The sequence below is a fragment of the Hippichthys cyanospilos genome, chromosome 2 (assembly GCF_059441005.1).
Source record: "Hippichthys cyanospilos isolate Australia breed blue-spotted pipefish chromosome 2, RoL_Hcya_1.0, whole genome shotgun sequence".
Taxonomy (NCBI): Eukaryota; Metazoa; Chordata; class Actinopteri; order Syngnathiformes; family Syngnathidae; genus Hippichthys; species Hippichthys cyanospilos.
This window is the reverse complement of record NC_142370.1, coordinates 33,958,365-33,971,562: the sequence shown is the minus strand read 5'-3', so window position 1 is coordinate 33,971,562 and position 13,198 is coordinate 33,958,365. Positions and strand designations below refer to the sequence as shown.

At 38.7% G+C, this 13,198-nt stretch overlaps 1 protein-coding gene across 4 annotated transcripts in view; it reads left to right on the top strand.

Moving 5' to 3' along the window:
- The window catches only part of prex1 (phosphatidylinositol-3,4,5-trisphosphate-dependent Rac exchange factor 1), a 98,182-nt gene that overhangs the window by 10,613 nt on the left and 74,371 nt on the right, over positions 1 to 13,198 (top strand). The window lies entirely within an intron of this gene.

Here is a 13,198-nt window from a genome sequence, read left to right as displayed (position 1 = left end):
GAACGCTGACTAACTTTTCCTTTTCCTCAATGCAATGACATTTTCACGCGCTGACATCACAGAACGAAACGCTTTAATCATCCGGGACGATAGCGACGGTTTAGTTTTCGTCCGCCGACCCGTCGCGATTCCCCGAGAGGTCGTTTAGCCGAGGAAAGGCCCCACGGGTTTTGGTCACCGTAAGTGGCCGTATAATTTACATTCGCAATCAGCTATATTTATTTTTCTCCAGAATGCATTCCCGAATTAGAAGAAACAGTAGGCAGGGAGTGGTTACTCCCACCAGTGAAGATGAGACTGAAATATAGGTCAATTCTGGCCTTGGAAAAGACTTTTGCGTATAATCCATCGCTGCTCTCTTTCTCACATCATGGCATATTTTCCCACCTCTTAGAATTTGTATTTTTACTGTGATAATTATGGCAATGGTCTGTTTGTTGGTTGAGGTACGACTACGGCTCGTGGGAGTTTTAGGGGCGTGCGAGAGTCAAGCTGTGAATTCGAGCCTCAGGGAGAAAGAAGTCTGCCCAATTTGGCTGGAGTCTTTCATCATGGCGCCATTTTTTCAACCCCGCTGCATTTTACCCTCCTCTGCATTTATTTATTCCATTTCACGCCATGTCCAGCCCCGAATGGCCTCTCCTAAAGTGCCCCGTGCCTCTCCCCGTTGTAGGCTAACCCAAAAGAGAGCCTTAATGGCCGCATTGTTTCTCAGCTTGTTTTCTCCCGGATGGGAAGGGGAGGAGAGTTTGAGGCTGCTAACCGGAGAGCTCGCATACAAAGATCCTCAATACGTGCTGACGAGGTGTGGGAACTAACGGCGTCTCGAATAGGTTCTGATAGCAAAGCCGTGGACTTCAAGCGTCGTTCAAGTTGAATGAAAAGTGTTAGCAAAGCCTCCATTGGTCGATTAGCAAGAAGGTTAATGGTTTCGTCTCTTTGTATTCTCTCCATTCTCACCTGTTTTTTTTTTGGGGGGGGGGTGAAATTATTTTGATTAATTAGTTATTTTAAGCCTTGTGCCGGATTGTGTCAATTTTTTTGGACAAATTATTCCACATTTTACTCTGAGTTAGCTAAGGCAGCGGTTCTCAAATGGGGGCACTCGAGACTTGAAATATACAAACAAACATGCGAAAATCTTTTAAGGATGATTATTGAATTAACTGTTGTAGGAAAATATAAGTTCATAAAACAAATTTATGTTCAGTAGGTTGAATTTCATTAGTTTAAAAGCCAGATTCGATTCTCCCCCTTACTGAAATGGGTCGACCCAACTTGTCATGGGCGACCGCTCGTTACCTGTCAAGTGAATGATTTATTTTTGCAAACACATCTCTCCTATAATCCCAAAAGAAGACATTTGAATATTTTTCAGTTTTTTTGTAATAATAGTTATAATAATGATAATAATAATAATTAGATCCCTGAGATTAACCTACAAAAAGATTTTAAAAAGATCAAATTTCTCCTCAAATGAATTCATTGATTCAAAAAACTGGCTTGCAATAAACAAAGTAATAAAAAAATCTATCTTTGTATGATACTGTGTTTGGACCAGCTTGACGGCGGGGATGAAAAAGTACGGCGAGTGTAACGCGGCAGACGTCGGGGCAGCAGGCTCCTTTACTCATCGTCCATTGGAGCGAATACAAGGCCGCACCAGCAGCATATGGCCCATCTGGCTCCTCACACCTTACTGTCTGGCTCTTTGGCGGTTAGCAGACCCTCCCACACATATCTGACCCCTTTTGACTGAAGGTCAGACAGCCAAGCCGGATGGATTGTACACGACGCTGAGCGCGCTTGGCCGTGATGAAGATTTTTTTGCAATGTGTCAAGTGGCGACGATGATGAATGCTAGCTGAAATTTACATGTCAGGTCAGATGAATGACCTCGGAGGGAGAAAACCGTCACTTCCAGTTGGTGGCCGACCTCCAATTTGTTTTCATTACAGCGCGGTTTTGCCCCTGTGATGAATGAGGAAGGTCTAGTATTGCTTACTCACCTCAATTTTTATCGTTTTATATTGTCAGGAAGCTTAAACGGAACCTCAAAATTTCATTAATATAACATGATCAGGATTTCACAATATTGTACTAAAAAAAAAAAAAAAACAATTTTGTTGAATCATTCTGGATGATTACAATTTTAATTGATTCGAATGAATTTGGGTTTATTTATTATATGGAAAATGTTCAGACAAAAACGATGATTGTAATGTAATTTTAACATTCATAGCTTGCGCAAAAAATAACGATTTATAGCTTGTGCAAAACTTTTGCCATTTTTAGCAGTAAAAGGTTAAATATTTGTGTAATGATAACTAAAGTATTTTTCATGAACAATTGATACTTTTAGAAACTTTTTGACTTTTTTAATTAGACAACAATCATTGGCTAATAAACACTCATGGGGCGCTTTAATTTCATGCAAATAACTTTTCATCTGGTTATTCGATTAATTAATGGGATATTAGATATAATAATAAAATTATTCAACGGTGAAAGCTCGTTTTGATTCCTTAGTTTTGTTTTTGCTAAATGAGTGAAAGGCTGACATAACTGCTGGATGGAAATAGAGTATTTTCTTTGGCTGATTGTTAAAAGTTGGGGGACCGGACCGCAAACTTTCACACTTGACTTGAGGTTCAGTGGTATTAGTAGTTCAACTAAACACGTCCTTCCATTTTTTTTTTCACAAAGGCCACACTTCCTGCCCTGAAACAACATCTGCTGCAAGAGACTGTTTATTTTGCCGCCCCTGGCTGTTTGTGCCACTTGCCTATCTGCTCCAATAGAATCATATTCTTGTGTGTCTGAAAAGGAGCTCGCTTTGTTTTCCTTCCACGTCTTCCTGTTTGTGGGCCACACGGAAACACTCACCGTTCTGCGCCACTTTGCTTTCCTAAGACCTCTTTTGCGTCTTTATTTCTCACTCGCTACGGTAAATACGTTCAAGGCTATCTATCTATCTATCTATCTATCTATCTATCTATCTATCTATCTATCTATCTATCTATCTATCTATCTATCTATCTATCTATCTATCTATCTATCTCTTGATTGCTATCTCTAGCTAGCTTGATGGCTGTCTGTCTAGCTAGCTTAATTTCTATGTATCTGTCTGTCTGTCTGTTGATTGCTATCGCTCTGGCTAGCTTGTTTGCTATTTGTCTAGCTAGCTTGAATTCTATCTATCTATCTATCTATCTATCTATCTATCTATCTATCTATCTATCTATCTATCTATCTATCTATCTATCTATCTATCTATCTATCTATCTATCTATCTATCTATCTTGATTGCTATTTCTAGCTAGTTTGATCGATGTTTCTAGCTAGCGTGATCGCTATCTATCAAATTGTCTATCTATTTTGATTGCTATTTCTAGCTAGTTTGATGGATGTCTCTAGCTAGCGTGATCGCTATCTATCAAATTGTCTATCTATCTGTATAGGAAACTGGACCACCCGTAAAAAAAAAAAAAACACGGGCATGGGGAGAATATGCAAACTCATAGAAAAGTCAGAGCCCAAGTCAAACCTATGAACTGTGAGCTTTATTATGTTTATGCAAACATAATTTCCCATGTTTTACTACTATTGAAAGTCGTGAGATTGTGCAATTAGCTAACATACGTTGCTACACACAGTGACGCAGCGCTGGGCACTTTCACAACTCCCGTCCACATCTGCTAGCACACGGGAGCTTGATCATGTATCTGGTCACATACTTCTGTAAATACACCACACTTGTCATCATGCGAGAACCCGTGCTTGCTTTTTGTGTGCTATCGCCGCACCGATCATCTTTTAGCTACTTTGGTTCTTGTTTAAAGTGAAAAAATACTCTTGCGCAACAGCTTTAGTGTCAGAACTGCTGCATTTTTCAAGTACTGTATTTTCTCCACTATAAGGTACACCTAAAAGCCTTAAATTTTCTCACAAACTGACAGTGTGCCTTACAATCTGGTGCGCCTTATACAGCGCATAAACTGCAAGTTTTCATTTTTGTTAGACAAAAACTGAAAATAATTTAATCACTATGTAAAATCTTTACTATCATTAAAAATGCTTGCACTCAGCAAAAAGGCTGTCTCCCAAAGCACTTAATTCAACACAAAATCCATTCTTTCTTTCCTCAAGAACATATAAATGACTTTCTTGAACAGTTTGTCTGTGCGTTTCAGTTCCAACAACGAAATATTTTCTATCGTATGTTTTAATTTGCTTTAAAAAAAATAACTACTCGACAAAAGCACGAGACACAGGGATCGTCACAACCAAACGGCCAAGCTTGCTACAACTGTATAGCTTTGCCTTCCATGCTGAGTATCCGATCACAGCGCGCGTACATGTCACGTTCAACGTGAGGCCTTCTAGCTGGCCTTACTGTCGCCACCTCGTGATCTGATTGGCTATTACAACTGTCTATTAACTCCTTGTGCCCATTCCCTCACAGCGCACAGACGCGTGCGATTGCGAAGGCCTCGGGCAGATTTCATACAGCCTGGCGACGCAAATTAGCTGAATTCTGATTGGATAAAAACTCTAACCTAAAACTACAGCACTGGAAGCAGCGTAACCAAATAGATATACCATGATATATATATATATATATATATATATATATATATATATATATATATACATATATATATATATATATATATATATATATATATATATATATATATATTAATGATGTCAGGTTACGTTAGGCCAGCAGAGAAGGCCCACCGCTGCATCCGAGTTGTACTTGGCAGCCTTATGTGCACTGTATAAAGCTGCACGGGTTGGTAATTCAGCTCCAGTGGGATGGCATCATCAGCAGTTTACCTTTCCACGCCGCCGCCCTCCTGGCAAGAGGCCTTCATGTGCAACATCTCTCCCGAGTCTTTTGCTGGCAGTACGCGAGATAAATTTGTGTCCCAAGTGAGCAGCTATTGTTAACATACTGATGGATGTTCTCGCTGTTTTCACTGGGGTAACAATGCGTGCATAGTCTGCAAGTAATCAAATGTTGGATTTTGTGTGTGTGTGTGTGTGGGGGGGGGGGTTCAACTGGAATCAAGCCAAAAGCTATTTTCATATACCACCTATCCATCTCCATCAAAACCCTCAGCAGGTAATTGTCCATGCTACTACAAGGTTTTAGAGTGTATATTTAATAAATGATTTATTTCCTTGCTCCCAGGACTAAACCAAGTTACCATAGTTTTCACAATATAAGGTGCACCTAAAAGCCATTAATTATCTTAAAAGTTGATATTGCGCCTTATAATCAGGTGCGCCTTATACTGGGCATAAACTGTGAGTTTTCATATTAGGGGGGGAATAAAATACAAAAAAAATACAATAATCGCCATGTGGATTCTTCAATTTTTACCTCTGCATTTTCACTTAAATGTTTCTTAAATGTTTTTTTTTTTTTCTTACAATTTTACAATGAAAAAAAAAAAAAAACGTTTGAAATTTTGCCATGCTATATATGCTCCAATTTGGAAGAAATTTATACGAAGACAATGCGCAAAAACGATGAGTTTTTGTAAAAGAAAGCACAATTTTATAAAAAAAAAAAAATCCTTAATAATAATATAAAATAATAAAAAGAAATCCTCAAACCGTTTTTTAAATCAACAAAACAATATATTTAAAGGTTTTTAGTTGCAATTTGATTAAAAAAAAGTTTAATATTAAATATTCCACAATAGTTTTACCATTCCCTTTAGCACGGCTCCATCTACTGGATCCATAACACAACCCTACAGTGGCTTCTATTCTGTGCGCCTTATAATGCGGTGTGTCTTATAAATGAAAGTAGTTTTAAAATTGGCCATTATGCTAAGTGGTTAGTATCTTTTGAAAACAAGTCTTGTAAAGCACCTATTAGCTACTTTACAACCCTCAATTTCACGATTTAGCCAAATCTTCCTTTTTTAAAATAATGAATTAATTCTATTTATTGTCCAGCCCTATCTCCACCTATAATTTCATTTTATGAAATGACAATTCACATGCTATTTCAATGCTCGTGTAAATTGCGAACGAATGAAATAATATGACTTCGATTGATATAATGCAAGGGACTGTGATGGTATTAGATCGATTTGGACAAACTGACAGAATTGTTGAACGGCTTGTCGAATGTGGAATTTGCACATGCGTGCACTACTTGAGCTTCTGTTGATTCAGCGTCACTCAGTGTGAGGTCTGAAGGACAAAAATAACAAATGATGGGAAATTGTGCCACCTACGCGCAGACTCGCCGCTTTATACAATTCGCAGAGAAAGAGAATATAAATAATAGTTACTTGAGCTTTCATTGTTCCTCTCAACCATCAAAGAATTTTTTTCAATTTGGAAACAGGATTTCTCATTTTTCACTTGTGCAAATTCTAAGTACCCATTGGCTGAACTGAGACCTTCATTTTCTCCAATCGGATTCCACCTTAATATTTGACCGCCGCAAAGTTATCTGACGTCTGGAAAAAGGAAGCCTGCAAAGGTCATTTGAAGTGGTGATAGGAGAGGGTAAACAAGGACCACCAGCTGCGTCCTTTTGCTCCTCAGCATGTTGATTAGCAAGTAATGAGCTCCACAAGTGTGTCCAGAGGGGAGAGTCACGTTACAGTTTGCTTTTCATGACTCGGGCGGCGAGCGACTTCGCTACGGAAGCGAGAGCGCTTTCATTATTCGGTTCGTATCCTAATGCCAGTAAATGAAGCGCTTGTCCGTAATGTGGTCGAGGAGAAAATGTAGTGATGGGAAAATGAAGCCTCATGAAGCATCGGTGATTTTTTTTTTTTTTTTTTTGTTTTGTTTTACTCCTCTAGATGTGACTCTTGGTTGAAAGATTCGGCGGAAATTCGATGGATCTAGATCAGGGTTCGACAACCTTTAGCATTTTGACCCAATTTCAAGCCTCATCTTTTATCATATATGTATAAAAAAATTATTTGGGATACATCCAACTCATTCAGTCCTAAAGACGTAATTTTACATTTTTAAAAGTCCACGAATTCAGTCCCAGGTATGTGTTTGGACTTTTTCTAATATTTTTAAGTGTTAAGCTAAAGGAGTGTCTAAAAATCAGCTGGTACTAAAAAAAAAATAATCTCGTATCTCATGTAAAGCATTCTAGCATGTGTGCCACTTTTGTAAAACCGCAACCTCACAATTTAGGTAAATTTCTAATATTTTATTTGTCAAATAATTCAAATTGATGTGAACAGTTTTAACAGTTTTTTGCGTCAGATAAGTCACACTGGACTGTAACATCCAACGTCCTATATTTCTAAAACGGAGAGAATCATGGAAAGGTGATCAAATTACGGGTGCATCGAACATGGAAATGTATTCCATTTGACTCTTTTATTAATATTAATACACACACACAATCATAAATTTGGTCAAAGACCGACGCTGCTCAACTTTGGGCTTCAATGGTAAAATGAACTTAAATTCAACGCATTCAACGTTACGTCGGCGACGCGTTCACCGACCGCTGACAATGTGGGATATCTGAAGCACTCTTAATATAACGCGCAACAAATATACAACTTCCGGATATGAGCAGGAGAAAATATGCAGGGTTTACGAAAAAATGAGATTTCATCTGTTTTGCTCTAGTTTCTAGTTAGCACACCCTCCTCCATCTACTGATGTCAGCGGAATATTCTCTCCAAACAAACCTGTGTGCTTTGTAATGGAACAATGACAACAGCCAACACAATCCTGGGTGAGGATGGCCAATCGAGTGAGAACCGCTCTGAAAGGATCTCTTTGTTACTCTTTCTCCACTTTTGTCACCACATCTGCGAAACACATTTTTATGCTGGATATTTGTTGTTTTGATCTTGCGTTTTCTTGTCCCACGATCACTTCCGGTTTTTTTTTATATCTATTTTTTCGCTCATCTTTTTCTCTCTCTCCTGTCCTACTTTAATCATCATCAACCGATTTTTTGGCTTATTTGGCACTGGGCAGTCTCGCTTGGTTGTGTGGACTCGTGACAAATTGCCATATGGGGGAAAAAAAATAATTAGCGCACGCCACAAGCACAAAGTAGCGTAAGTTTCTCCGCAAAATAACAGCCAGCAACCCCACTACGATTCCCTTTATCCCTGCTTTTAATTAGAGAGGTTGCACCTCATAGTTTTTGCATTCTATTTTGGTCTCTTCTGAAATGATAATTACTTCAATCTTGGGAGCAAATGTGTGATTATAAGTGTTGGACTTTTTAAGGGGGTGGAGCTACTGTAAGTAACACTTGAGGTGTATTTTTATAGAGCATCAAATGTTTTATTGGACCCGACTTGAACTTGAAGCAGCAACATGTGATAATTTTAACCGAAAATAACAGCTTGAAAATAATTTGTATGCTGCAGTTGGTCGTAATAAGCGCTGAAGCATCTCTCTTGTTGCCATCGAGACTCCCATCACGTAGTTTTGTGGCCGGTGGAGCCTCATCTCCACCACGCAGGTCAAAGAAGTTCACGTGAGTGATGTTTCCAATGCGAATCAAAACAATTGAATTTTACTGGGCAACCTTTTGACGGCCGTCCTTTTTGTGCTTGCAAAATGTGGGGATTTACTTTTGATTTTGCACAATGGGGGGGAAACAGCAAGATTGAAGGGGCATCCTAGTTTACCCAGAGACATTAATCCCCATATCGGTCCGGGGATCGACTGGTACCGGGCCGCATCCGAAATGATGTTTTGGAACTGATTTAGTTGATCTTTTGGAACTGATTTAGTTGCTCTTTTCACAATTCGTTCATTTGTGCTTTGTTTTTGGCGCCGCCTCTGGCCGCTGCTGATATTACATTTTGTAGTGAGGAAGCGCGGTGACACAAACATTGTTCTGTCTGTGAAATCTGACCCACGTGCCTGTAAGTTGTACTATCGTTGCAATAATTTTGTCATTTATTATGAAATTAAGTTGCGTGTTGATCCAACAACTTGTGACTGTGGATATCATGCTAGCTAATGCTAGTTCTTATCTTCAGCATGTTATATAGCGCTGCCTAGCATGCGTTTAGCTCCTTAGCATTTTCGTTTGTGCTAGTTATTTAAAGTTTATTCAAAGGCTTAGCATTGGAAAGAACTCATTTGCATATTGTTGTTATACGATTGATTTAATCAATGCAACTTATGTACATTTTTGGTGCTTTTTGAGGCGACAGACTCAAAAGTATTTTCAAGACTCAAGCAAGCTGTGGGCGTTCATTAGTTTGACGTTAACGGTGACTTCATATTTTTGGATTGAAGGACATTTTGTAAATATTGACTCCGGAAAATGATCATGAAAATGTAGCGTGTTAAATGGGAGAAAATGGAAGGTAAATCCGGCTGTCAACGATGCTTGGGTCATTATACATATGTAAATAAACAACTTGATTTGTAAAGCACACACCTTTGCCACTTGTGCAAAATCTGCATTTCACAATTAAGATCATTTTCAAATCTCCGATTTTTAACATGATGAATTCATCGGCATAATTGTGATGTATTTTTACAAAATCGGGCTTATGTCGGGGATATTAGTTTTGAGATATCGCTGGAAATTTTCAGCAGCGGTGTTCATTTTGTGATTTCCACAAAAACCACCTCCTTAAGCTCTCCACTTTCATTTCCCAGCTGCCAAAAGGAAAGTATATGAAAAAAATGAGTAGACTCAATCGAAAGTTGAATATGGCAAAATTTGAAGCGTGTTTTCCTCCAAACTCGGGATTTCAACTGTGCAACATTCAAATTGCTGTAAAATTTTCAAGTTTTCAGCTACCTCCATGCATTGCATATCATTTTAAAGGTGATTAAGTATAGAATCAGAAAATATCAATTTCCTTTTTGTCATCACACTTTGATTTATTACACAGACCTACTATTAGGACACGGGTGTCAAACTCAAGGTCCGGGGGCCAGAACCGGCCCGCCACATCATTTTATGTGGCCCGCCAAATGCTGATTTGATTTCAAGTTTCTAGCTAAACTTGTCTTAAAAAAAAAAAAAAACAATTTTCTGTTCCAGATCTATCTTTTGAACAGTTTTTACCAGCCTCTGATTTCAAAACTAGGATGTAAATAAGCGAAAACAGCGTTTATTAGACACGTGTTTCTATTTTTAAGTCCTAAATTTTCAGGATTTTATAGAAATTCAGGGGTACGTAAAAATTTAAGCAATGACTGACTTTTTTAAGACTATTTTTAGAAGTATACCGGCCCTCTGACAGAAACCCCTGTACTAGGATATCATCAAGTGAGGTCTGGGTGGCGTTCACATTTGCATGCCGCTCAGTCGCAATCGCGACATGTGAACGACCGAGACCAAAAAACGAGGATGTGAATCTTTCATTTGTGCCACCGCTTCCCCATTCTTCTGTCCGTTTATCCCTTATCCGACAGTCTTGGAGTACCTCAAGCCGTCCGACTTCAGACTTGATCTCCAGACAGGCATGGTCTCAAAAAGGAAAGGGACAAAGCAGACGTCAATTCCCTAAACCGCCAAATCTTGATTTTGCCCGCACCCTCTTCCTTCCTCTTCCTGTCTGCGCAATCAACGGCGTTGCACTTTATGAGTATTGCGAAGGGCCAGGACCTCACTTCTGTTCGCGACGCCATTAAATGTGGCAAACTCAACAAGATGGGCAAATGCGTTATGTTCAATCGCAGTAAGAGGCTAGCGTTTTTCGGATATGCCGCGGGATTCCCGTGACGGCAGTCGTATTTGCAAGATAAAAAGTTGATGGCAGCCAAAGGGAGCAGGATTATGGAGTAGATCGAAAAAAAAACAAAACCCTCAGACAGATGTGTGGTATTTTGTCTAATGCTTTTATTCTTACATGAAAAGCATTTGTCATCAAAGGGAAAGTATTGAAACAAGACACAAGGGAGCTGAAATTTCACCCAGATGGTGACAACGTCAAATTTTAACACGGCATGACAACTTACCGTATTTCTCAGAGTACAAGTCGACCACGGCCATTTTTTACTTCAATTTGGGTGAATCTTACAAAAACACGATTATAAGTCTACCCTTGACATTAGTGCTTACATCCATCATGTGTGTTATTAAAATTATGAAACTACGCTAATTTTAGATGCAATTCTTCATTGTATATCAAATAACATACTGTTGCGGTTATGGGGGGGCAAGAAAAGTATGAGGCTTTAATCTTAAAGGCATTTGTCATCAAAGGGAAAGTATTGAAACAAGACACCAGGGAGCTGAAATTTCACCCAGATGCCGACAGATGAACAATAATTGGTAAATAATCTAAGAGTGAGGAAAAAAAATATTTATAATATACTTTAAAGCAAAATTAAATTGTATTTGATTCCCCTTGTGGAAAAGCATTGTAAGAAGACACCAGGGAGCTGAAATTTCACCCAGATGGCGACAGATGAACAACAATAATTGGTAAATAATCTCAGAGTAAGGAAAAAAATATATTTATAATATACTTAAAAGCTAAATTAAATTGTATTTGATTCCCCTTGTGGAAAAGCATTGTAAGAAGACACCAGGGAGCTGAAATTTCACCCAGATGGCGACATGTCAAAATTCAACATGGCTTAGTAGAAAAGTGTGCCAACCTTTGACTAAAATAGAGAAACAACGTGGAAGAAAATGACCCAAAAATGATCCAAATACTGCACAGAGCTTCAATAAATCAGTTTACGAAATGTTTGTGGGATTCATCCCTTCGATAAAAAAAAAATCCTACTTCTCTCGAACGATTGAAGAACATCGCGATTTTATTTTAAACCGCCACAATCACATTTTAATGGAGTGCAGCGGCTCACTTTAGATCAGGTTTTGGATCGGAGTGGTAAATAGTGATCCGCTTGTGTTTCCATGGCAGGACGGCAATAAACATGACATCATAGCGGCGGCGAGACGCCAAGGAATTAAAGGCACAAGTAGTGCATAGCGAGGCACAATTCTGACTTGGACATAATAGAAAAGATTTTCTCGACTGTGGCCAGCAAGCACACGCTGAGAAGGAAATAAAGCTTCTCCGTTCTTCTTTTTTATCGGTATGTCTTTGAAGTTTGGCTGTTTTCCGGAACGTGTCGTTTGGGCCCTGAAATTGGATTGTTATGATGCTAGCTGTTGCGCTTCCGACAGAGATGAATGCGAAAGAAATCGGATTTCGGGAGAATGAACTGCTCGGACTAAAAAAAAAATAAACATTTGTAAATGATTGTTATGAGTTGGACCTTTTTTTCTAAGTGAAGAGGTATGCAAATTTGTTGTTTCATATCGGATTGAAACCGTCCGATAGTTGTTGAATAATTGATTTCTTTTGATAGCTTTACGTGCGTTTTCTTCTGCTGTTTATTCTTCTTGCTCTTTCTGCTATTTTTGCGTCTTCCTTTTCCACTTTTCCTCTTCCTGCTCCTCCGTTTTCTGCTTTTTCATCTTTGTCCTCTTCTACTTTTTCTGCTTCTTTTGTCTCTTCTTTTGCTCTTGTCTTCGTCTTCTTCCAGTTCTTCTTTCTCTTCTTTTTTTCTCTTCTTGTGCTTCCTCTTCAGCTTCTTTCTTTCTTTTGTTTCTTCTCTTCCTCTTCTTTGTCTTCTTCCTTTTTCTGCTTCTGTCTCCTCGTCTTCCTCTTTCTTCTGCTTCTCTTCATCTTTTTTGCTTTTTATTCCTCCACTTCTTCTTTGTCTTCTCTTTTTCTGCTTCGTTCTCTTCTTCTTCAGCTTCTTCCCTTTCTTCTGCTCATCCTCTTTTGTCTTCTCTTTTTCTGCTGTTGTCTTCTTCAGCTTCTTCCCTTTCTTCTGTTTATCCTCTTCCATTTCTTTTGTCTTCTTGTTTTTCTGCTTCTGTCTCCTCGTCTTCCTCTTTCTTCTTCTGTTTCCCATTTCTTTGCCCTTTTCTCCTTCCTTTCTTCTTTCTATTCCTTTTCTTCTGTGTCTTCTGCTTCTTCTTCTGCTTGTTCCTCTTCGTCTTCAGCTTCTTCCTTTCTTTTCCTGTTTCTTTTTCTTTGTCTTCTTTTGAGGCTTCCTCTTCTTCAGCTTCTTCCTCTTCTGCTTCTTTCTCTTTCCTCTTTTTTTCTTAGTTCTTCCTCTTCTTTTTTTGATCTGCTTTTTCCTTTTTCTTCAGCTTCTTAATCATCTTCTGCTTCTTCTCTTTTTTCTTATTTTCTTCTGCCTCCTCATCTTCCCCTTCTTTTCCTGATTCTTTTTT